Genomic DNA, 23826 nt, shown 5'->3' on the forward strand with positions numbered 1-23826 from the left:
AGATCTGCGTGGGGCTCTTTTGCTTGATTGCTGCTCGACGTGTTGTCTGGTCACTTGCCGGCTGGCTAGTGGCTTCCTAGACGACGATCCTTGAAATCCACACCGCTGGTCTGGTTGCTCCAGACTGGCCCCTGCTTCCCAGCAAAGGAGAAGCACCCCGGACCCTCCTGGTCCGCACCAGATGCCTTTTCCACTCACCGCGTGGGTTGCCTTTGCCAAGGCCTGTTGACGCCAAATCCGGATCCAACACCGCCGACAACGAGAGTCTGCGTGGTACAGCTCGTGCCTCCATCCTGGTCGTCGAAGACACCACCTGGTCCGCGTGGCTGCAGAGTCAAGCGCCCACTCTTCACCTGATCGCGACGACAGCATCTGGTTCCTTCCTGGTTCCACTCCAGTCACTGGCTAGTGACTGTGAACATTGTCCCCTCTGCTTTCAGGTCTTCATCTTCCTTGATCCACCCTTGGATCCCTCCGGACATCTTCCTTCTGGCCGCCTGCAGCATCTTTTCTTCCAGGCTCCATAGACTTCAACGCGGAAACCCAACACACTTTGACACCTATGCACCCGCAGCCCGTGGGTGAGGTAACAAGAGCATTTCGGTGCTCAAGGGTAGATTGACTCTCCTAGTGTCTAGATTTCCAGTCGTTTTAGTCCTAGCTAGTCAGAACTGTCTAATACTTACCTTTCGTAATTTGTATTGTCCATTGACTTTGTTACACATCTCGCGTGTGAGTTCACACTATGCACACGTGTTCCGTGGGCCTCCTATTACTTACCTCAGGTCAGGATAGTGTAGTCCCAGCGATCCTACAGCCTCTGGATAGCTCCATTCCTTCTATCGATTTCCTTATACCATTTACTTAGTATATGGTTTGTCGTGCCACTAGGGCACCATTGTAATTTGAGCATTTTAACATATTTTTCTTAAGAGTCTTGTCATGTGCTTAGCCCTCTGATCTCATAAAGAGTTCAGAGGTGTTTGTTAGTTAATAAATATCTTGTTTATTTTCATAACTACCTGTGTGGTGTCCTTTCATTTGGTATTCAAGGGGTTATATGTGGTAAAACAGCTGGCTTCACATGCCAAAAGAGTTAAGCCTAAGACTGGTTTGTCCATGCTACCATTAGGATAGCTGGTCTATAAGGTTGACTTACAACCAATCACCATAAGGGTTGTTTGGACTGATACAAGGTGATCACTAGAACTAGTGAAATCGTATATCAGGCCAACTTCTCACAACAGCTTGTTGGCCATTTCTCTTCCACAAGATACTCTGCTGACAGCGACACCTACTTCACCAGCTTCCCCTCCGGCTTTAGTTGCAGCTCCTGTGCCAGCTCCTCCTCCAGTACTGATGCCATTCCCAAAGCCAACCCCGCCCCAAAAACAGGCCTGAAGACAAAGGCCATTCTTAAGAGATCCTGAAGGAAGTACATTGATTGTTTGAGGAGGCCAGGTAGAGGGAGGGATTTCAACCTGGGCCTACTCCACATGAACAGAATTGACAGACAATGGCTGACATGTTAGGGCTGGATTCCGAATATATTCAGATTTCAGAAACAATGATGATGACTATTTCATTCAGGTGGCCAACTTGCTGCCTCCTTCACCCTAAGACATGGTTGACAAGTTGCCAGTACAAAACACGAGTGGTCTTGACACGTCTGTGGAAACCGAGACTGAGTGCCCCTCATGGTCAGTACTCAGTACCTCCCAAAGTAATCTCCTTCCACGTAGAATCATAATTATCAGCTGTAGGACCTGGCCATCTCAGCAGGGTCATACCCAAACTTTTTGCCTTCCTCCTCCTATTGGCTAAGGCTTTGTTTCTTTTGACCACGTGAAGAATACATAATTTATGTTATAAGATCGAGCTACGGATCAAGATTGTTCTCACACATTCATCAATTGTGTCAAAACTACATATAAAAGAATATTTTGCCAAAATCATATATCTTTGTGCACAACCCTGTGTGCACAGGACTTTTTCAGTTTTCTTTCAAGGCACCACGCGTTCAGCTCTCCCCAGCACAGTACAATGGTTCCTGGGCTCCCCTGCACAGCACCATGCTTATTCAGCCCCCATCCCAAAAAACAAAATCATAGCACCTTGCTTACTTTGCTCCCCTGCCCTGCCACATGGTTTATCAGCCCTGAGCTTAACACCAGCATACTCTAAATAATATGAACAGCACTGAGAGGCTCACTGCAAGGAAGCAGGGAGAGACTCTGTCCGGAAGTGCTGGGCTGCATGCCCACAGGAGACACAGGCTCACTGGTTAGAGGCGGCAGACCCGAGAGCAGAGGACGGCCCGGGACCAGGGTTCGATTCCTGGCGCGGCAGGTTTCTGGACCAGGGTCAGCGGACTCGATAATTCTCTCGCCTCGGTGCCCACTCTGATCAGCGATCACACTTGGCAACTCTGGGCATTAGCTTGCCTTATCTTCACTAACGGCCCCACCAGACCGCCGGGGATGCCTGGTCTCACCCTGGAGATACCCATTAAGGGACCATCTCTCAGGGAAGCCAGGAAGGGTTTCGCAGCGGTCAAAGCGCCTTGGGACCCTCCGGGTAAGTAGTGCGCTATATAAATGCCTATACATTTACATTTATACATTTATGTAGTCAGAAGCGCTTAGGATCCCGGCCATCCCCTGCAGACAGGATAAGGATAATCACAAAAAGAGTCTCACAACCCTGCCAGCTGCTTGTGGGTGTGGGCCATTCAAACTGCCAACATACGCTGGCATGTACTTCAACCCACTAAAATATCTCACAGGTGTTGGAATGTACTATTTACCCTCCGGGTTGCTTCGCCGCGTTTGGAACCCCTGATTTGGAAGTTTCACACAGATCTCTGCTGCAAGCAGCCTCTTAACTTTGTTACTGTGCTTGGAGCTTTATACAGACCCACCCCTCCTCAAAATGTAGGTGTCAGTGGTCCCAGGCTTGCATGCAGCCTGAAAAGATGTGATCTTATTTCAGGAGGCAAGAAAGCACTTCATTGGCACCTTGTCTCAAACTGGATCTGTTTTACCTTGGCCTGTACCGAACTTAAATGCTTTCGCACCTCACCCCTTGCATAGCTGATGTCCAAGGCGGTGCCATTTAACGAGGGATCACCTTCTTAAATACTCACCTCGCAGATAAACTCTAAAAGTAGGCAACTCTTCGCCATTCCAGCAGTCCAGCCCTGGAACCCTGCCTCTTGGTATTTCTTGTAGTCCTTCTTTCCAGTCCTTAAATAGCAGCTAACATCTCCAGTTTTAGTACAGCAGGCGGAGCGTAAACCCGCTCCTATGTATATGTATATGTAGTGCACTTTATAAACGCTGCTTCTCGCTGTCTTGGCAGTTTGTTGTCTTGTGTTAGTGCAGCGCTAAAGCTGGATCTATATCAGAGTCCTAGCCATTGGCTGGTAGACCGGGTTGTTGAGCCACGTGGCAGAACCCCTCTCCTTCCAGGTATGTGGGTCCATTCCATGTGGGCCAGGCCACGACGGGTGGAATGTCTCAGAGTGTCCGTCATGCTATGGCCATGGCCTCCACTCTCTGACTCCAAAGCCCGGCCGGATGCACAGTTTGGCCAGCCTGTTACAGAACCCCTTCAGACAACTTGTGTGCTGCCTGTACTTCTTTTTTCCTATAACGTGTCTTCATTATGGGGATATAATCGAGAGAAGTTCAGGTTGTGGTGTCTGTCACCTCTCTACATTATTGCAGACAGTTTGGGTTAGGGTTTGAGCTAAGATTGTTTCTGAAACCCACTACCCCCCTTAGTAGTGGTGCTATTAACCACCTCTAACTGTGCACGTTAGAACCCATCAAAACCTCAGATATCACAGTTTGCAGCATTTAACATTAAAACGTGGCATTAGTTGTTTAAAGATGACCAACCTGTCAAGTTAGACACTATGATTACAAATGGCATTAGATCCCTAACAGAAATGTCTTTTTTTCATGCACCTGCACCGTTCAAGCATTTTACTGGCTTCTTGACTGGAGTAATTGAATTTCGATACCTGTGAATGCTGCAATGGAGCTGTTTTTTGCTTCACCTGCTATAAATTCAGTTCTGGCTGAACTATAATCGACCTTGAACAGAAAAACTACTGGGTTTGGGCTCCCAACAGCACTGCTTGCCACAAGCTACTGACCAACAAAAGAGATTGCATGTGCTGCCAATTCTTTTACCTTCTTATTTGGAGTTTGAACATCTGACCATTGAACAAATGTCACTGGTGACCAAAATGTGTCGTTTTCTTTATATTTTATTTTGAGACATGATTATTTCTTATTTATGAATCTCAATGAACGATTTAAGGATTTTCAATGAAAAAACTCTTTAAGACCTTATGTACAACAAACAAATGATCATTATTCAGAAAAAACAACTTTTTTTCAGATAGGAAAACGTTTTAGACTTTTTTTGACAACATATAATACATACATCCAATCATACCACTCTCAAACAACACTATTTACATATAAACAAACAATACAGAAGAATAAATAAATTGTATCTACAATGTAATCACTTTGATTTACAAAGAAGCCTAAAGAATATTTATATCTATTTTAACCATTCAGAAGTAAATATCACACAATTTTTTGGTTTTTTAGGCTTGACAAGTCTACGCGTTTCGAACTCATATAAGTGAATGAGTTCTCATCAGGACCATGTCTCTCAACCAGTGAGAAACCAGAGAAAACAAAATGCAGCTGCCAGGACACCAAACCATATGAATATGGTGGGTCCGGGCTCCGTGGTGTTTAACAGTAGTGGGGCTCCGGCTTAAGAATCGTTTGTTTATCTAGATCGCCGGTCTGCTGTGCAGTGACTGGGACGCGTTGTCCGTAGGCGTCAGAGATGAATCTTCCGACAGATGAATTGGTGCCGAGCAGCGTTCCGTGTTGCTGGTCGTCCGATTTTCGCGAGGCTTCCGGGTCCGGAAAGGATCCTGGGAGTTCTGGGCAACGCGTCCCAGTCACTGCACAGCAGACCGGCGATCTAGATAAACAAACGATTCTTAAGCCGGAGCCCCACTACTGTTAAACACCACGGAGCCCGGACCCACCATATTCATATGGTTTGGTGTCCTGGCAGCTGCATTTTGTTTTCTCTGGTTTCTCACTGGTTGAGAGACATGGTCCTGATGAGAACTCATTCACTTATATGAGTTCGAAACGCGTAGACTTGTCAAGCCTAAAAAACCAAAAAATTGTGTGATATTTACTTCTGAATGGTTAAAATAGATATAAATATTCTTTAGGCTTCTTTGTAAATCAAAGTGATTACATTGTAGATACAATTTATTTATTCTTCTGTATTGTTTGTTTATATGTAAATAGTGTTGTTTGAGAGTGGTATGATTGGATGTATTATATGTTGTCAAAAAAGTCTAAAACGTTTTCCTATCTGAAAAAAAGTTGTTTTTTCTGAATAATGATCATTTGTTTGTTGTACATAAGGTCTTAAAGAGTTTTTTCATTGAAAATCCTTAAATCGTTCATTGAGATTCATAAATAAGAAATAATCATGTCTCAAAATAAAATATAAAGAAAACGACACATTTTGGTCACCAGTGACATTTGTTCAATGGTCAGATGTTCAAACTCCAAATAAGAAGGTAAAAGAATTGGCAGCACATGCAATCTCTTTTGTTGAACTATAATCGAGGCATTTATTTTGGCATTTGCACAGCACATTTGAAATGCAGAAAACATCTAAAAGAAATCTACAATTTTTTTGTCAGGACGCTTGTATCATAAGTTACTAGATGAATAAAACTAAAGTTTTTAGTTCAAGCCTTCTAGAACGCCCAAACTGTCTGGTTGCAAAAGACAGATTGTCAGTTTTCCAAGAACATACCGTTGGCTTAAATCCTACTCATTGGTTACCATTGGTTGGCTTCACTGTCACTCATATGTTTTCTTCTTATTCAATGACTCGCCTTGGTGCAGTTAGTGAAGCCATTATTTGAATCGCATTATTTGTATTCATCGTTAAATTACTTTAGGTTGCAGACTTGCCCTATCTGAGCATCAATTGCATTTCCAGTGTTCATCAAATAGCACGGAAGCCCAACCGTAAGTGTGGCGCTTTTCACCAGGGGCACGTGAAGTAACAGTAGATGTCGTCCCAACTAGGATAATGTGCTGCATGGATAAATACTTATACGGTCCCAAAGGTGAGACCTATTGACTATGCCAATGCTTGTTAATACATATGTCACCCCTAGTGTAGGCCCTGGACAGCCCACTGGACAGCCCAGAGGGCAGGGTGCAATGTATTTAAAAAGTTAGATGGGTGCTTTTAAGTTTGGAAAACTGTTAAAAAAAAAATCACTACTGTAAGGCTTATTTCTCCCTTAGGATAACATTGGAGTTGCCTTATTACATTTTAAAAGTGTGATTTCCAAATGGGAAGAGACCATCTCCTATCGTTCCCTTGAAAATGTATGCTCTCTATTCTCCAGCCTACATTGACAAGAGCTGCCTTGAATTGTTTTATGATATAGTAAAAGTTGTAAACAAGGTTATTGGAGTGAATAACCAATATTAGAATCTGGTATTCATGATAATGGCTCTCGACACATATAACAAAAGGATAGGAGGAGGTTGCCACTTATCCCTGGATAGGTTTCAGTAGATGAGATTAGAGGAGGGCATATTGTCGACTGAAGTGAGAGAGAAGTGTCTCACGAGTGAGAGATACTTAGGGTAATCCAGGAATAATGGCTGCCATTAAACCCGGACATAGTATACTGGCATTGGGTAAAAGGCCTGGGCCAATATCAAGATGGAGGCAGTGGGTTTGTCAAGTTGCTATGGAACATGTCGCCTGAATGCACTCCCGCTCCAAACGCAATCATGAAGTCAGGTGAAATCCCCAGTGTCTTTCAATGCTGTCTGATGGCAGGCTACTTGGAAAAGAAACCAGAGGTAAAATAAAGAGCTGGAAAACATGAAAAGAAAGGACATTTAAAATAAACAATAAACTAAAAGAAGAGCAAGGCGTAATGGGGCCAGGCTCCCCAAATATACAAGGAATATAAAAAAAGAAGGGCTAAAATAATTAAGCTGAGCTGAAGCTCGGTAAACAAGGGGGCACACATTTTGTTTTATTACTTTCAAGCAACAAATAAGTAGAATGTTTCTTACCGTGTAAGCCTCTAGTCATAGTGTGTGGTGCTATAGATTGACATGCTCCTTTCATCTAGTGTTAGGGCTCAGATATTTGCAAGTTGTTTTTCTTTGAAGAAGTTTATCAAGTCACAAGGTGTATATTTACTCCTCCCTTAGCTGGCAATGCACACAGGCACAGACTTCATGTGAGATTGTTTTGCACACAGAGGGTGAGAGCAGCATGGAGTGCTGAGAAACCAGCGTGGTGTACATGTGTATTTGCAATTCACTACTGCATCTGAGAGAAGGTATCGCTACATGAAAAGTATCTATTTAGGGGAGAGGTACTTAAGTAGGCAAGAGTGTGAGGGTCCAAAAGAAGGCCCCATGAGTCTGGTGAGGACTATATTGAGATTCCACACTGGGATGAGGGGAACCATAAGGGGTGGAGGGAGATGGTCTTTTTGAGACCCTCTGCAAAGGCCTTAATCTCTGGAATGCAAAAATCGGAGGAGTGTTCCCTGTGTTGTATGTAAGCTGCTAAGTGAAGCTGTATGGAAGTATAGGTTAAGCTGGACTTTTGCAGATGGAATACATAGCATTTGATATCTGGGACTGCTGGTTTTAAAGGGTCTAGGTTTTAGGAATGCAGTAGAGGACACACCTCTTCTTCGTGGCTGCATAACATGCCCATGTAGTTGGTCTGCAAGATGTCCATGCACAACTCCAGGAGACATAGCTAACCAAACTTTTGGATCTCAAGTGCCAGATTGTTAGGTTGAGTTGCTTGGGATCTGGATGTCTGAATTAGTCTTGTTTCCTTGTGAGATGACCTGTTGGGGAGACTGATCGATTTTTCAAGGAATGCTGAATAAATACCAAGGCTGTCTGGCCCAGGTGGGGGCTAAGAGTATGAATGTGTGAGATGTCTGCCGCACCACAAATGGAAGAACCGAAAAAGCATAAGCAAATATCCCTGACCAATTCATCAATAGTGCACTACTTATGAACTGTTGGTGCAGGTAACTGTATGTGAAGCTTGGGCATTTCGTGTTTTTGGGTGTGGCAAAGACAGCTATCTGTCCCCGCATTGGGAGCAGCTGAGGAGGACTTGTCGATGGAGTTCCCACTCATGGGCTCATTGGTGTGTCTTGCTGGGCAAGTTGTCCACCCCCGGAAGGTATTCTGCCCTCAGGTGAGTTCAGAGCTTGAGTCCTCATTGCCAAATGTTCTGACCTAACAATGACAAGGGCAGAGAGTGAATGCCGCCCTGCTTTTGTAGGGAGTACATGGCAGTCATGTTGTCCACCCTAAGTGTAAGAGGCTTTGAGGGCGAAATAGGTTGCTAGGAGCTCAAGCTAGTTGGTGTACTGACCCCGATGATGCTGGGCCCACACTCACTGTACATCAGATTGAGAAGTATCCATGGACGTCATTTAGAAATCGCAGCTGCAACCCTCTGGCTTGCCCCTGGCACATCCTTTGCAACCACTAGTCTCAGAGGCTGCAAAGGAAGCAACAGGAATCGAGGAACAGGCATTTCTGTTCCTTTCTCTTTATACCAGCAGCTTCTGAAGGCAGCTGGGCACAGAGCAAAACTGAAAGATTTTAATTTTTTGACTTGTTGGAACAGCTAGGTTGTTGCTTAGCAACACATTTTGGGGCTTCCAGCCCCCCCTCCACCAAGCATGAGTCTACTTGGCCTGCAGGCTATGGATTTTGGTGTGCTTCTAGACTGGCATGTCCTGCTTACCAGTGTTGCTGGACCAAGGCTTTTTTTCTGGTATGTGACCTGCACTTTTGCAGAACTAAGCATTTTTGCAACCTGTCGGAAATCACAGTATTGTAATCCCAGTAAGAGGTTTCATTTTACTTTTTGTTTAATTTGTTTAATATTTGCAAACCAATCTGTGATCATGTTCTTCCTACAGCATTACATATCTGCCTAGTGATCTGTTAGGTTGATTGTGTATATGCGTGGCATTTCAATGTCTTATTTATGACCCTTTAGCCCAAGTTCTGAGTTGATCGATACTGTTAGGGTATTAACTCTGTACCCGTAAATTCTGTATCCTTTTTTTTTTTTTGTCCTCATATACACCACCAGATGTTATATGCTCTAGATTGGTCACACTGTCGCCTTCTGTACTGACATTCCTGAAACCACCCCGGGGTCAGTATATGGCTAACAGAGATCTCCCAGAGGTGGGTTGTTTCCTTATCCAACTCCCCTGTCTTATGATGGAGTACCTCAGACTAGGGGAGGACAGGACCGACACAACCTCTGGCATAATCATCGGACCGTTTTACTTGTTCAACCAGGCCTCCAGTTTTGACCATACATTCTCAGAGCTTTCAGCTCGACCAGCCATGTCCATCTTACAGTCTTCCATTATATTTTTTAAACAATCTGCAAATCTAGGAGGGGCCGCTGACTTCCATTCTTTGCATATCTCCCTCCTGGCTATAACCACCACGTAGAAAATAAATTGTGAAAAGACATTGTTAATATTATACTCACAGGGTAAACCAAAAAATACTAGCCTAGGAGTACAGGAAATAGTTGTAGATAAGACCTCACCCAAGAAGCCAACTATCGCCCTCCGGGACTCCTGTATCTCGGGGCATTCCAAGAATACGTGCATGTCATCTGCTGCTGTAAGTTTACAACAGGGGCAGTGGTAGTTCTCCTGCGTTATCTTATGCAATTTAGCCGGGGTCCAGTACACCCGATAAGCCGTAAACAGATGGTTCCGCCTTAAATTGGCTTGTTTAATTAATCTCTGGGATAAAGAGAAAGAATCAGACCAAATTTTACTGAACTCTTCGGGGTATTCAGCTATGGTATTACCCCAGAGGCTTATCAGTTCAAGATCTAAATTGACTTTTAATATCTGTAAGCAATTTATACCAAAATGATACTTCTCGATTCCAGCCCCCCCACTATGGATTGCATCAAGAATTCCAGTATCTTTTTCCCGCTGTAATGTCTGGCTTGACCACCATGCAGATAGTAGATAAAATTTAAATCTTGTCAGTGACCCGTTTGTAAGTGACGTCAGGGAGTTCCAATCCATAAGATCTGAGTCCACCCATAAGTCTCCCCATTTCTGTACTCCTGCTGTTCTCAAAGGCAGAGAAAGCTGATCCTGGAGACAAACAGGTGTGCCCGGGGAATCCCAAATTGGAGTATAAGTGTGGTAATAAGGAATTCCCAAGGCCTTCCGGATAAACCCCCAATTCCTGAGTGCAGTCTGCAAAATCTTAATACGGACTTTCTTAAAGAATTTCTGGTCGCCGAACTTAAATAAAAAGAAGTCTTGGCCATTTGGTAAATCATGTAATAAAGCCTGGAATAAACGGCCCTGTGAAGATGAATCTAGTATATTAGCGAGTAGCCTGAAGTTTTTAAAATGGAAGGCATGGCAGTAGAGTAATAAGTCTGGTAAAGCCAGACCCCCGATTTTTAAACCCCTCCTTAATTTTTTCAGGCTATCCTGGGAGATTTACAAGCCCAGATAAAAGAGCCGATCTTGCCCTGAAGATTCGTGATTTCTTTCATCGGGAACGATAGAGGGATGGAATTGTATAGAAAAGTCAGCTTAGGGAGTATAGACATTTTAATGAGATTAACTCGTCCATATATATTTAATGGTAGACTGCCCCATCTTGTTAGTGTTTTAATAATGTCTTTTACAACAGTCTGCCAGCTGATTTTTGGGATATTCTTTAATTCTTGAGTTAAATAAATTCCTAGATATCGCATTTTTTGTTTCACCCCCTGTATAGGAGTATTATTATTCCACCCCATTATCTCTGTCTTCTCCTTGTAAATCTGGTAACCTGACAGCCTTCCAAATTCCTCAGCTAGGTTAAATAGCCTGGGTAAAGCTTCTATATGATTAGAAGTGTATAAGAGAAGGTCGTCAGCATTAAGGGCAGTTTTTAGCTCCATGTTTGCCATTCTAAAAGGTTGAATTACATTATCTTCTCTAATACCACAAACAAAAGGCTCCATATAAATGTCAAACAAAAGGGGAGACAGGGGACAGCTCTGCCGGGTTCCTCGAGATATATCAAACCAATCAGATAGAGCCCCGTTAACCAATACTTTTGCCAATGGGTTATGATTCAATGATTTAATACCCTCTATAAAAACTGGGGGGAATCCAAACGCAACCATTGTGGCCCAGAGATATTTCCAATTGACCTGATCGAAAGCCTTGGCCGCGTCTATCGCGACCAAGGCTAACGGAAGGCCTTTATCTTCAGCGTAATCTATAGCTCCTATCACTTGAAAGGTTAATTCATTTAGTTGTCTCCCCGGGATAAAACCCCTTTGATCAGAGTGGATTATAGATTTTATTATCTTAGCAAGTCTGGTCGCTAAAATCCCGGAGTATAATTTCATATCTGAATTCAGAAGGGAAATAGGCCTGTAGGATTCTATTTTCTTAAGGTCTTTATTTGGTTTTGCAATAAGCGTTATTGTCGCTTCAGCCCAGGTAGGCAGGATACTGTGACCCTGAGATAATAAGTAGTTGAAAAGTGTAGTAAGGATGGGCAGCAGTTGTTCTGTATAATCTAAATAGACCTCAGCCGGAAGCCCCGTCTGAACCTGCGGCTTTACCCTGCTTCATTTTCTTTAATTGATTTAATACTTCTCCCTCCATGATCTCACTTTCTAAATATCTCCTATCTAGGTCAGAAATTTGGGGTAAATTTCTCTGGGACAGCCAAGTCTCTATCTCTTCTAGGTTTGGATTTTTGTCCTCAGTATAGAGACTTTGCATAAACCTTCTGGCTTCCTCTCCGATACCTCCATCTTCCACTATTGAGACCCCTGTCCCTCTCTGAGTTAAGACTTTAATGTTGTTCCTATTTCTTTCCTCTCTGGATTTCCATGCTAAAAGGGCCCCACATTTTTCTCCATATTCAAAGTTCTTTAATTTACTGGTTTCCCATTTTTCTTTTATGATTTTCTCGTCACAAATTTTGAGTTGAAGTTGTAGATCTGAAAGCTCCTTCTCTAATGCTGGGACCCTCTCGGAGTTTGAAAGGCTGGCTCTTTGTAGTTCAGAGTCTTTTCTAGTTATTGCCTCTAGATCTTCCCGCCTTTTGTTTTTTATAGCCTTTCTTTTGTGCGCCATCAGAGAACTCAAGACCCCTCTCAAAAAAGCCTTATAAGTTTCCCAAACAACCTGAGGGGTAGAGGAGCCTGTATTAGTTGCAAAGAATTCAATGTTTTTGTCTCTTACTTCTCTTTTTACCTGATCACTAATTAACAATGTCCTCTCCAATGTCCATCTGGTGTTTAAGGGACTCAAGCTTAATAGGAAAACCAGTTCCAAAACTGCGTGGTCTGATATCCCGATGGGTATAAACGTAAGGGAACTAATGTCTGAGAGAAGGTGCCGATCAACTAATAAGTGGTCTATCCTTGAATAGTGTTTATACTTTTTGCTGTAAAATGTAAACCCCCTGGTAGAACCGTATTTCATCCTCCATACATCTAATAAACTGAAGTCTTTCATCATACAGCCTAAGGTGGAGAGTGATTTAGTTGGAGCGTGATACTTCGCTTTGGAGGTTCTGTCTAGTATATGATCAAAAACCAAGTCACCCCCGTGGATTACTGGGCCCGTAGTCCCTAATAAAGCTGCCGCTAACTTAAGTAGCGGGCCAAGGTTATCGTCGTTAGGGCCATAATATACTGCAAGCGTGTAAGGGATGTTATAAATGGATATGGCTGCCATCAACCATCTTCCTGTCTGATCTGTTTCGTATTTTTTCAGACATATCCCACTATTTGCCCAAATTATTATTGAAACCCCCCTAGTTGTTCCCATCTGCCTAGAGCATATAATTTCCTGCACCACCTCAATTTCCCAAAAAGTGTGCTGCAAGCATTTGCCTCTAGATGAGTTTCCTGAAGCATTTTAAGATGCGCTTCTAAATTCCTTAAAAACTCACAAACCCGGGACTGCATCCTTTTTTCCCCCAACCCATTCACGTTCCATGAGAGGGTTTTAAAATTATGTAACTTACTCATAACCCGGCTATTGTTTTCCGCCCAACTAGAACCTTGTGTAAATGAACTTTTTCCATACATGAGGATTTTTTTAACTTTTCCCCCCCCTACACCCTCCACCCAGTGCTCCAGCTCCCCCTCCCCCCAGAGGAACCCCCCCAACATACCAGACAATGACACCGCCTTTGGAACTCCAGGAAAAATGCCTCTGGCTGAATTCAAACTTTAACTAATCTTTAACAGCGAGTAATTTGCAGTGACTTACTTTCCCCACTTTTTTTTTTCCCCTTTGATTGCACCCTTTATTCCTATGCAATACAGTGTGTTACACCATGCTTTAAATCAACTTCTGTGTTATATGCTCACCTTATTTCACCTTATTACCCCTTTTTAAAAAAAATGTATTTATCTTATTTCTTATAACGCCCACGAAGAGGAACATGGCGGCGGGCTGAGAGCCGGTCGCGGCAGCTTCAGGACACTCCCGATGGCTAGCATCACTAAAACGCCACAGCGAGAGGATGAGTGTCCCTAATCACTAAGGTAGGCTACAGATGCTTGTCGTCTTAGCAGCACCTTCAATTAGACTAAGTCTGCTCCCTTTCCTTTTTTGCAAGATCACTGGCATCTTGAACGGCGGCGGCAGCAGGCGGCACTAGGACCTGAGATCCGAGACATCGCGAGCCCCGCATGGCGCTTGAGGAGCCCTTGCACAACGGAGCCCGGGAGAACGCCGGAGGAGCCTATGGATTAAGTCCTGCTTCGTGCTTACACAGCTTCGTTTTAGAGGGCCAGTCTGTGAGGGAATATTACATGCCTCGCCCGAAGAGCAGGATGAGCCTACCCCCGCGGTAAGGTGTGGAGTAGAGGGGGGGTTAACATTAAAACAGCCCCTGGAGTTTATTTTGAAGCAGGGTTTTATGGAGTCAGCATTGATAGAGGCCCCGGTTAAGATCATCTGCGAAGGGGGGTCTTAGAAACTGTGGAGAATTCCTTAAAGCCTGTCACAGCGCAAAAGCAGAGGGAAACCGAGCTCTTTAAACCAGCTGTAGCAACTGTTCCAGGTGGCTCAAGCTTGAAAACAAGATTGCTTAAAGCTAGAACCTCTCCCCCACCAAGGAAAAATAGATACCAGTTGAGATCTCGGCAGGAGTTGAAGGTGGGAGGGGCTCTAGATTTTGAAGAGAGAGAGCGGCCCATGCCATTAACCCCCTGCAAAGGGAAAAACAAAAGGGCGACCTCTGTAAAAAAGCTTAAAGGGTCTAATACAGCCAAGCAGGTGGTGAAGAATACTCCCTTCCTCAAAACTTATTTCAAAATTATGGAGCAGTCAACAAGTCCAGCTATACAGACAGAGAGTAGTGATATTATGTTTCCCCTAAAAAATCGCTTCGGGCCTCTCGAGAGTCTATCTAATTCGGAGGATGCTGGACAGTCAGATCAGCCAAATGTATGGGTAAGAGGATGGGGCTACAGGGACCCTGGATTCGGAGCCTCAGCAGGTTCAATTAAAACATCCACAACAAACAAGCTCTAACATACCTTCCTCACCCTTTCCCCCCTCCTCCACTTCCCTTTCTCCTCTTCCTCCCCTCCCTCCTCACAGCATTCAGGCCAGTGATAAAGTGGTAGGTCCACAAGATACTAGACCTAAGACACCCTTAGTAACAGCTGAGCTTTCATCAAATGGTCTGACAGTCACTCAGGAAGGAGACACAATTCAGGGTTACCTCAAAGACAAGAATCCAGAGCTTGTTATTCCTAGATCGAGACGGAGATCGGATGAATTGAGTGAGTTGGATGGTGACAGGTTGGGACATCTTTTTCAGTCTTTAAGGGGGGACATGATGTCTAAATTTGAGATATCTGAAGGCAATCAAAAGGCGATACACAACAGGTTCGACCTACTGGAGTCCAAGTTAGATGATGTTATCTGTCGAACTGGGAAACTGGAAACGGAAGTTGTAGCCTTAAGTAAATCTATACGAGGAAACTCTAAAGACATTGATACTTTGAGAGCACAAAATAGATCTCTGGCCACTGATGTCGAGAGATTGGAGACTCAGGCCCGAAGAAATAATCTGAGAATTTTAAAGCTACCAGAGGGTAAGGAATTGGAGGACATCAAGGGATTTGTTTGCCGGCTTCTCAGGGAAGGGGTCTTAAAAGACCGCCCTGATATAGACCTGGAGGCGGAAATACAAAGAGTACACAGATACCCTTTCAAGAGGCACGCAGACAGGAAAGCGCCTAGAAAGATACTGGTAAACTTCCAGATCTTCAGTGTGAAGGAGTAAATGTAAATGTAAATGTACAGGGATTTATATAGCGCAAATCACCAATCGGTTTCTAAGCGCTTGCTTAGGGAACCCGTCCTGGTATTCCCCTGTGAGATAACCCCAGCAGGGTATCCGCAAGGTGAAAGCCAGGCATCCTGCCGCGAGGGGCCGTTGTGGAGATTAAGCAAGCTATTGCCCAGAGTCGCAGAGTGTGAACCCGTGAATCGAGAAGGCACCGGAGCGAGAATTGTGGAGTCCATGGACATTTTAGGACTCAAGACCCTGCCGAGCCGGGAATTGAACCCTGGTCCCGGGCTGACTTCTGCTTACAGGTCTGCCTCCTCTAACCAGTGAGCCACACTTCTCCTTGTTGATCTTGGGAAGATGTTTATCAAAATCAGACCTTCATTATCGGGCAAACCCCTATCTCATCAGATCAGATTTAGGAGCCAGAACAGCACAGCGACAATGGGAGCTAGGCACTAGAATGCCAGAGTTGAGATCACTAGGAGCCCATGTGCAGATGAGGTTCCCCGCTCTATTGAGAATCATGTGGAAAAACAAGACATACCGTTTTTCACAGCCCGAAGTGGTAGATAATCGTTTAGCTCGGATGAAAGAAAACCAAGAAAATTTGTGAAGAAAGAGAAGGCAGAGATGTCTATATTTGATCTGGGTGCAAAAAACCCCCCCCAAAAAAAATAATAATAATAAAAATAAAAAAAATCCGGTATCCTGTGGTATCACATTACCAGTACCATGCAATTCTGAGTTAAACCCTGTAAAAAAGTAGGATATGCTTCTTTTGGTTACCCCCACTTTTTGCTTGATGTGATGCTGTTTTTGATTAGTCTGACTAGGATCCGGCTAATCAGGACCCCAGTCTATATGCCTTCTCCCTAAACAGTTATGTTATGTACTTAGGTACACCCCAGATTGGATACTGGCGTACCCTTGTCAGTCCCTAGTATGTGGTACCCATGTAACCAGAGCATAGGTACCCAGAGTTCTCCCATGGGTTGCAGCTTGTATTATGCCACCCATGAGAGACCATTCAAAATGGAACTAGAGGCCTGCCATTGCAGCCTGTGTAAGTTGGTGCAAGCGCCACATACTAAAGATATAGGTTTACTATATCTAAGGGTCACTGCACTTAAGACCTTTAAGTCACCCCTATAGCAGGCCTTTACAATCCTGAAGGCAGGGTGCTTCATTCTAAATGATTGGGTGCCCCTGCATCAGCAGGGCACCGCTGCAGCCTACGGAGTCCACTCTCCCAGGATGTCAGTGAAACAGCCAAATACTACTAGAGAGGGGCATTATGTGACCGCGCGATGACTATCTCGAAAACAGCTGCTACAAACCCTATTGTGTTTGGTGTCAAACATGTTGGAATCATGTTACCTCACCGTTACCTCCTGGTGCGCTTGATGATTACTCCTCGCAAATCTTTTAAAATATTGTTACTAGTGCAGCGCTTGATTTAAAAAGCGTTTTATCCTCGCAACCCTTTATTAAATTACTGTTACTAGTGCAGCGCTTGATTAAGAAAAGCGTTTTTATTATTTGTAGGGGTATTGACATTGCGCTGAATAAAAAGCGTTTTTCGTACAAGATCAGTGTAGCACCTCCTCACTGCTCCCTGGACCCACTCTCAGCTGAGGATTGACACTGAGGGTGTGGTACCGGGATCCGAAGCCTCCACAGCGGCCATCTTGGGGGTGACAAAGCACTCAGGTGCGCTCTAGTCTCTGATAAAAGGGCCTCTCGCCCTCGGCGCCTTAGCAAGCTACCATTCTGTTTCACCCTCCTGAGGCGGAAGCCGGGAGGTTCTCTCTTACTCCTCGCAAATCTGTTAAAATATTGTTACTTGTGCAGCGCTTGATTTAAAAAGCGTTTTATCCTCGCAACCCTTTATTAAATTACTGTTACTAGTGCAGCGCTTGATTAAGAAAAGCGTTTTTATTATTTGTAGGGGTATTGACATTGCGCTTGAATAAAAAGCGTTTTTCGTACCAGATCAGTGTAGCATCTCCTCACTGCTCCCTGGACCCACTCTCAACTGAGGATTGACGCTGAGGGTGTGGTACCGGGATCCGAAGCCTCCACAGCGGCCATCTTGGGGGTGACGAAGCGCTCAGGTGCGCTCTAGTCTCTGATAAATAGGACGGCCCTTCTCCGCGTAGCGGACGTGTTGCGGACACGCCTGACTCACGCCGGAGTCATGCCAGAGTCCTGCCCATCTGAGCCCGTCCGCGTCAGGCCGTGCCCAGGGCTCTGTCCCCCTGTCATACGTTCCCCCGGTTTTAAAACATATTCCCGGCCTCACCTTCTGCAGTTGAATCAGGTCACTACCCTCCCTTCCCTGTGCAATCATTCGTTAAACCCTTCGCTTAATCAATACCGTTGCCAACACTGCTCTTTTTATCTGTTCAAAACACCAAAGATCAGGCAGAAACAACCCCATATGCTTAAGATGGCCCTCTTGAATTGTCGCTCCCTGCCCAAACATGCCTCGGACATCTCCTTCCTACTACAAGACTCATCATTGGATCTACTGTTTCTCACGGAAACATGGCTAGGACCCTGTTCTGGCCCAGATATTGTCCAGGCCCTGCCCCCGGGCTATCTAATTCAACACCTGGATCGAACAGGAAACATAGGTGGAGGGATTGCTATCCTTTATAAGGACCATTTAGTCTGCCGCCTCCTAGGCAGTCCCTTACAAGGACTGCGAAAACGTCCACTTCTCGATAACCCTTTCATCCTCTGCCTCCTTCACGGGGCTCTTAATCTACCGCCCCGAGATCTTTAGGACAATTTCATCAGACATTATTGGAAACCGTCGTAAATCTTGCCAGCTCAGCCTCCAACTTTACCATATTAGGAGATCTGAATCTCCATTTTGATGACCCTCTTGACATGATAGCGATGGACCTCGTTCAAGACCTAGAGACGTACGAAATGTCTCTTAAAAATCATAAGCCTACTCATATAAAGGGACATCTGCTTGACCCCATTTTTTCTAATTTAACCGATCTCACCACTTCACATCCTAATCCTTTACCTTGGTCAGATCACTTCGTCATACCTTTCTCATGGAACATTCCCCCCCAGCCCGGTAAAAACTTTCACTACTAAAAAGACTAGACGCTGGTCCAAGCTCAAGACTATCGACTGGGCAGAAGAACTAAAATCCACTCTACCGCCCGCTAACCCTGACATGAATATAGCAAATTCAGAGTTTAACCAGTGGATTGAGAACTCACTAGACGCCACCCTACCAAGAAAATCCATAGTACAAAAAAGGGGACCCATTAATCATCCTTGGTTCAGTCCAGAGCTCCGTAAACTCAAACAGAATTGCAAAAAAGAAGAGAGACTAGGGAGGAAAGACTTTAACATAGAGACAAAAGTCAAATACAGAGCCTCAATTAAAGCCTATAAATCTGTGCTAAAGGCAACTAAATTATCTTTTTATGCCGAAAAAATCATTACTTCCTCTAACTCAACCAAAGAGATTTTTAAAATTGTGAAAAGCCTGTTGAAACCCCCTGATCCCCCGTCGGCCCAACAAGCATCTGAATCTCGCTGTGAAGAATTGGCACTCTTCTTCCACACGAAAATTCAAAACATTCTTTTGGCCCTCCCTCCTGTCTCTAGCCCCGACTTTCTCACGACATCTGTTCTTCCCTCTCTTAGATCCACCCCTGGGCTTTCTTCATTTACCCTGCTCACCAAGGAACACGTATCCCCTCTCCTTAACTCAATTAAAAGTGGTTCTCCTCTTGACCCTGCTCCCATTAACACCCTGAAGCTAGTTATGCCCATCCTAGAGTCTCCCGTTATCAACCTGATCAATCTCTCGATTGAAACAGGTACAGTCCCTTTGGACTGGAAAATAGCCATGGTCAAACCTCTGTTGAAGAAATCTAACCTTGACTTATCCAATTACCGGCCTATTTCCCTTCTCCCGGCCATCAGTAAACTAGCCGAAAAATTTATCAATCAACAACTGTCATCATTTTTGGAGAACTCTAACTCACTCCACCCCTCCCAAACAGGTTTTCGCCCGGGTCAAGGGACGGAGACGGCACTACTCAAGGTGGTAGAAGAGTCTAGGAGGATGATGGACACGGGTGGCAACGTGGCCATCATCCTCCTAGACCTCAGTGCCGCCTTCGATACGGTTAGCCACCGTATCCTTCTTTCCCGCCTTAAAGAAACTGGAGTCTCGGGAAAAGCTCTTTCCTGGCTCGAATCTTTCCTCAGTGACAGATTTTTCAAAGTATTTGAAGGAGATTGTCACTCTTCACCATTCCCCCTTCCTCAGGGCTCCTCCCTGAGCCCCACACTCTTTAACGTTTACATGTCCCCCCTTGCTAATATAGTGGCCCCTTATGGAATCGAACTCATCAGCTATGCTGATGATACTCAGCGTTTGGTGTCCCTCAATCAGGCTGATTCATCGCACCCAAGTCTGAGTAGTTGCCTCGAAGAGGTATCAAAGTGGATGGGCCAGTCCCAGCTAAAATTAAACAGTCAAAAAACTGAACTAATGCTACTGGGCAGGAAGGCCTCGTTCAACTCCCCGACGCTGTGGCCCCCGTCTATGGGTGCCAGCCCAACCCTCAAAAAAGCGATCAAAAGCCTGGGTTTCTGGCTAGATGGTAACCTTACTTTCAAAGTACAAGCCAGAAAAACCGCGACTACTTGCTTTGGTTTGCTCAAATCCACTCGTAAAATCCTCCCTCAACTCCCCGAAAGAGCCAAAATTTTTTTGATCCAGGCCATGATTTTATCAAGGCTGGATTATGGCAACGCACTCTACCTGGGAGCCCCGGTCTCTGTAATCCAAAAACTCCAGGTGGTGCAGAACTCCGCCGCTAGATTGCTGACAAATACTAACCATCGCTCCTCAGCCAAACCAGCTCTGAGATCTCTTCACTGGTTACCCATAAAAGAACGGGTACACTTTAAGGCCCTCTGCATTGCCCATAAAAATCTTCCATCCTGGCCAATTTAATCAAAATGCACAAGGCCTCCAGAAATCTTCGTTCCAACGACCAGAACTTGGCACAAGTTAGCAGAATTAATAAGGCCCGCACGGGTGGTCGCCTCTTCTCCCATAACGTTGCGAGGCTGTGGAACTCTCTGCCCCTCTCACTTCGACAGGAGCCCAATCACCTCGTTTTCCGCATAAAAAATAAAAACCTGGCTTTTTCCTATCAATTAATTAATCTTCTTTGATTTCATTTCTTTAGCTGCAAGCGCTGGGATGCCAAGGGGTAGCCATGCGCTATAAAAGTGCCATTTTCATTTCATTTCATTTGCTTCAATAAAGGAAAGGAGAATTGCTTTTGGGCAAGGGAAGCTGCATGTTAGCAGCTCTCGTTGCCCAAAAGGAATGCCGGCTCCCGCAGGAGGCGGGGAGCCGGCAGGATCATGAGGGCATTGGTGCTCCCCCCATGGTCCCCAACAGAGAGTTTAGCAAGACACAAAGTAGCTGTGGGTCACAAAGAGACAAACTGTCGATTAATTATGTGCCTGACATAAAGAGAATGTTGGATATAAACACATATTTAGAACATATACTTAAAAAAATGTGACAAAAGGTCAAAAGGGTACTTTCTATGTGTGAAAAATACCCATCAGTTCTCGACCGGAACCGCCCTTGTCATCATCTGGGATCCTTCACACCAAGAAGGGTAGATGTTACAACCATTTCAAAAAAGAATTTTCTTTGATTTGAACAATGTGTGTGTCCCAGAGAATTGGAAAGTATATGGGCGTGAGGTGACAACTGTTAAGCAGTACGTGAATTTGAGTGAAAAAAATAAGGAATAAAGTGCCAGAAAAGGCTAAAATTGGGGAGAAAAGAGGAAACATTGTTTTAATTGGTACCTCTCTACTTCCAAACCAATAAAAACCAGTGCGATATAGTAGTTTAAACAAATAGCTACTATGTGTATTAACAGGTCAACATGTTTCTGCAGACTAATAGACCCTAGTAGGTGTCCGCTGCTTTCATCAGGACCAGATGTCGCTACTGCTCATAAAAGTGGTGAATGAAAAAATGGTGTATAAAAGATATCACCTGGATATCCTAGGTGTAGTCATTCTCCTTGCTGGTAGTCCACAAATCAGGAATAGCAGAATGATCAAAGTCAGGTACATAGAAAAACAAACAGAGTACAAACAAGACATACAGTAGCATTTGGATAAGAGTTTCTCTTTATTTTAACCAAATGTGGGATTTAAAACTCTTTTGTGCATCCCCAGTGTCAACTACATGTACACTAATACCTCATTCGGGTACATATCTCACGCTTACCTAATTGGCAGGAGAGAAAAGCTCCACCTCACCTGGCTGCGGCGCAGGTAAAATAGAGCACCGCTCTAGTAAGGAAAATGCAAAAAAGGAAAAGTTTCACGGACATGTCGGTTAGAGACCGACTTCACAAACCCACTCATTCAGGGTGAATACCCCTCCGGGTAAATGTTACTTCACCCCATTGGGCACATATATGTCTTAAGTACCCTTATCATTTTCAGCCTTATTGAACGAAACAATTTTTTGCCCTCAAAATGGTCACATACATTCTGACAATGGAGCAGAGGACTCTTTTATGGCGACAGAACTTATAACCTTATGGCACATGGACCACGGTACTCTCGTTATCACTATGGCCGTACCATACACCCGGTGACAACCACCATGATCCAATTGCGCAACAATGCAGATCCACGTAGTCAGCGTGCCCAGTCTTGCCAAGAGCGTAAAAGCAATGCTGCATGCCAACACGATATTATTGCAGTGCTTACAACCACTTGTCTCTTTTAACGCTTAGAAGTTGTTGTTGTTGTTAGTGCAAGCAAAATATCCTGGGTTTGCAAAAGGAAATACGCCTCGTGCCTCGCATCTCGCACCCTGTACCAAGCTGTATACAGACTGAAAAATGGTGCTAGCTAGTTAAGGGCAAACACACACAATCAATCATTTACAGAGAGCCCTAGCTTTGTTCTCCGCATGGTGTGGATCTTATCTAAGTTAACATGCCTCGCCCCTTGCGCCTTCTGTACCGCTGTATCCATGCTGCAAAATGGTGCACGCGTCCTATAGCTTCGCTTACCTGACCGTCGGTACTCCGGGCGTCCCTCTGGGCCGTCCCGGGAAGGTACCTGGTCTGCTTGCAGGCTCGTATTTAGTCCCGAAGCCGGCGGCAGATGATGACGTCATGAGCGTCAATCGCGTGCTAAGCCCTGGCATCATGGGAATTGTAGTTTGAAAGTGATCTACGCTGCTCTCAAGCGTAGTGTCTTTACGTAAATCATATTTTAAAAATGAGCAAGTTCAGTACGGGCATAAGATATTCTTCTATAATGCTCAATAATTATTAAATGGCAATGAGTAACTATTGTACAACAGAATGTACACAAGGCAAACATAAAGCCCAGAGCGAGTGTGTACTTCATAGAAACAGACTCGTTGAGGAGATAGCGTCACTTGTAAGTCTTAAACATAATGGTATGCCGGAATAAGAGACATCTAAGGGTCCAGTTCAAGGGTCATATTATCATTTTTAATTGTTAGTCTAACAAAGATGTAGACAGATAGAACCCTCTTATTACTATCATATTGCATCGCGGGTAATTGTTAATGGCACAATCATATCTCAGCTATGGCATTTAACCCCAATATCTCAGCTGTAGGCCATTGCATGAGATCTAGACTTCACGATGACGCTGTAAATCAGCCCATGGTTGCCCCTGTCCACTGACCATAACTAAGATCATTTTGTTGGGCATCTTGTATATTAATATTATGCAGGCCCGTATCGTAGACCAGACCACCCATTCGTGCCGATACCCTAGGTCGATCATTTGGTCGCTTGCACTATAATGGCCAAACCGATACCCGGATAGTCATTAACTGCTGGGAGATGTCTAAAAATGATTGATTTAAGAGATACAAGCTATATTGCAACCAAGTCAAAAGACAAACTCACAGTCTCTTTTATCATTCCACCAGGATCCTTATTCTGGCAACTTTACAGGGACATCCAAGGGATGTCTTCGTTCAGGCCCCCCTTATCTGAATTGAGCTTGTATATCCATTTTTGTTCTTTTTTGAAAAGAAACTTGCTCACATCAGTCACTTGTGTAGGGATCAGGGGCTGCTCAATCACTGTCCAAACAAAGTCAGTAGGCGCGTGCCCTACCTCCAAGAAATGATTAGACAACTGCGTGGCCTGTTTCCGGCATCTGATGGTACTTTTATGCTCGGAAATGCGGATTTTAATTTTTCTGGTCGTCATGCCCACATATTTGAGCTGGCAAGGACAGGTTATTAAATATATCAAATTGTGGCTATTGCAATTAG

This window comes from Lissotriton vulgaris, chromosome 5 (assembly GCF_964263255.1).
Source record: "Lissotriton vulgaris chromosome 5, aLisVul1.2, whole genome shotgun sequence".
Taxonomy (NCBI): Eukaryota; Metazoa; Chordata; class Amphibia; order Caudata; family Salamandridae; genus Lissotriton; species Lissotriton vulgaris.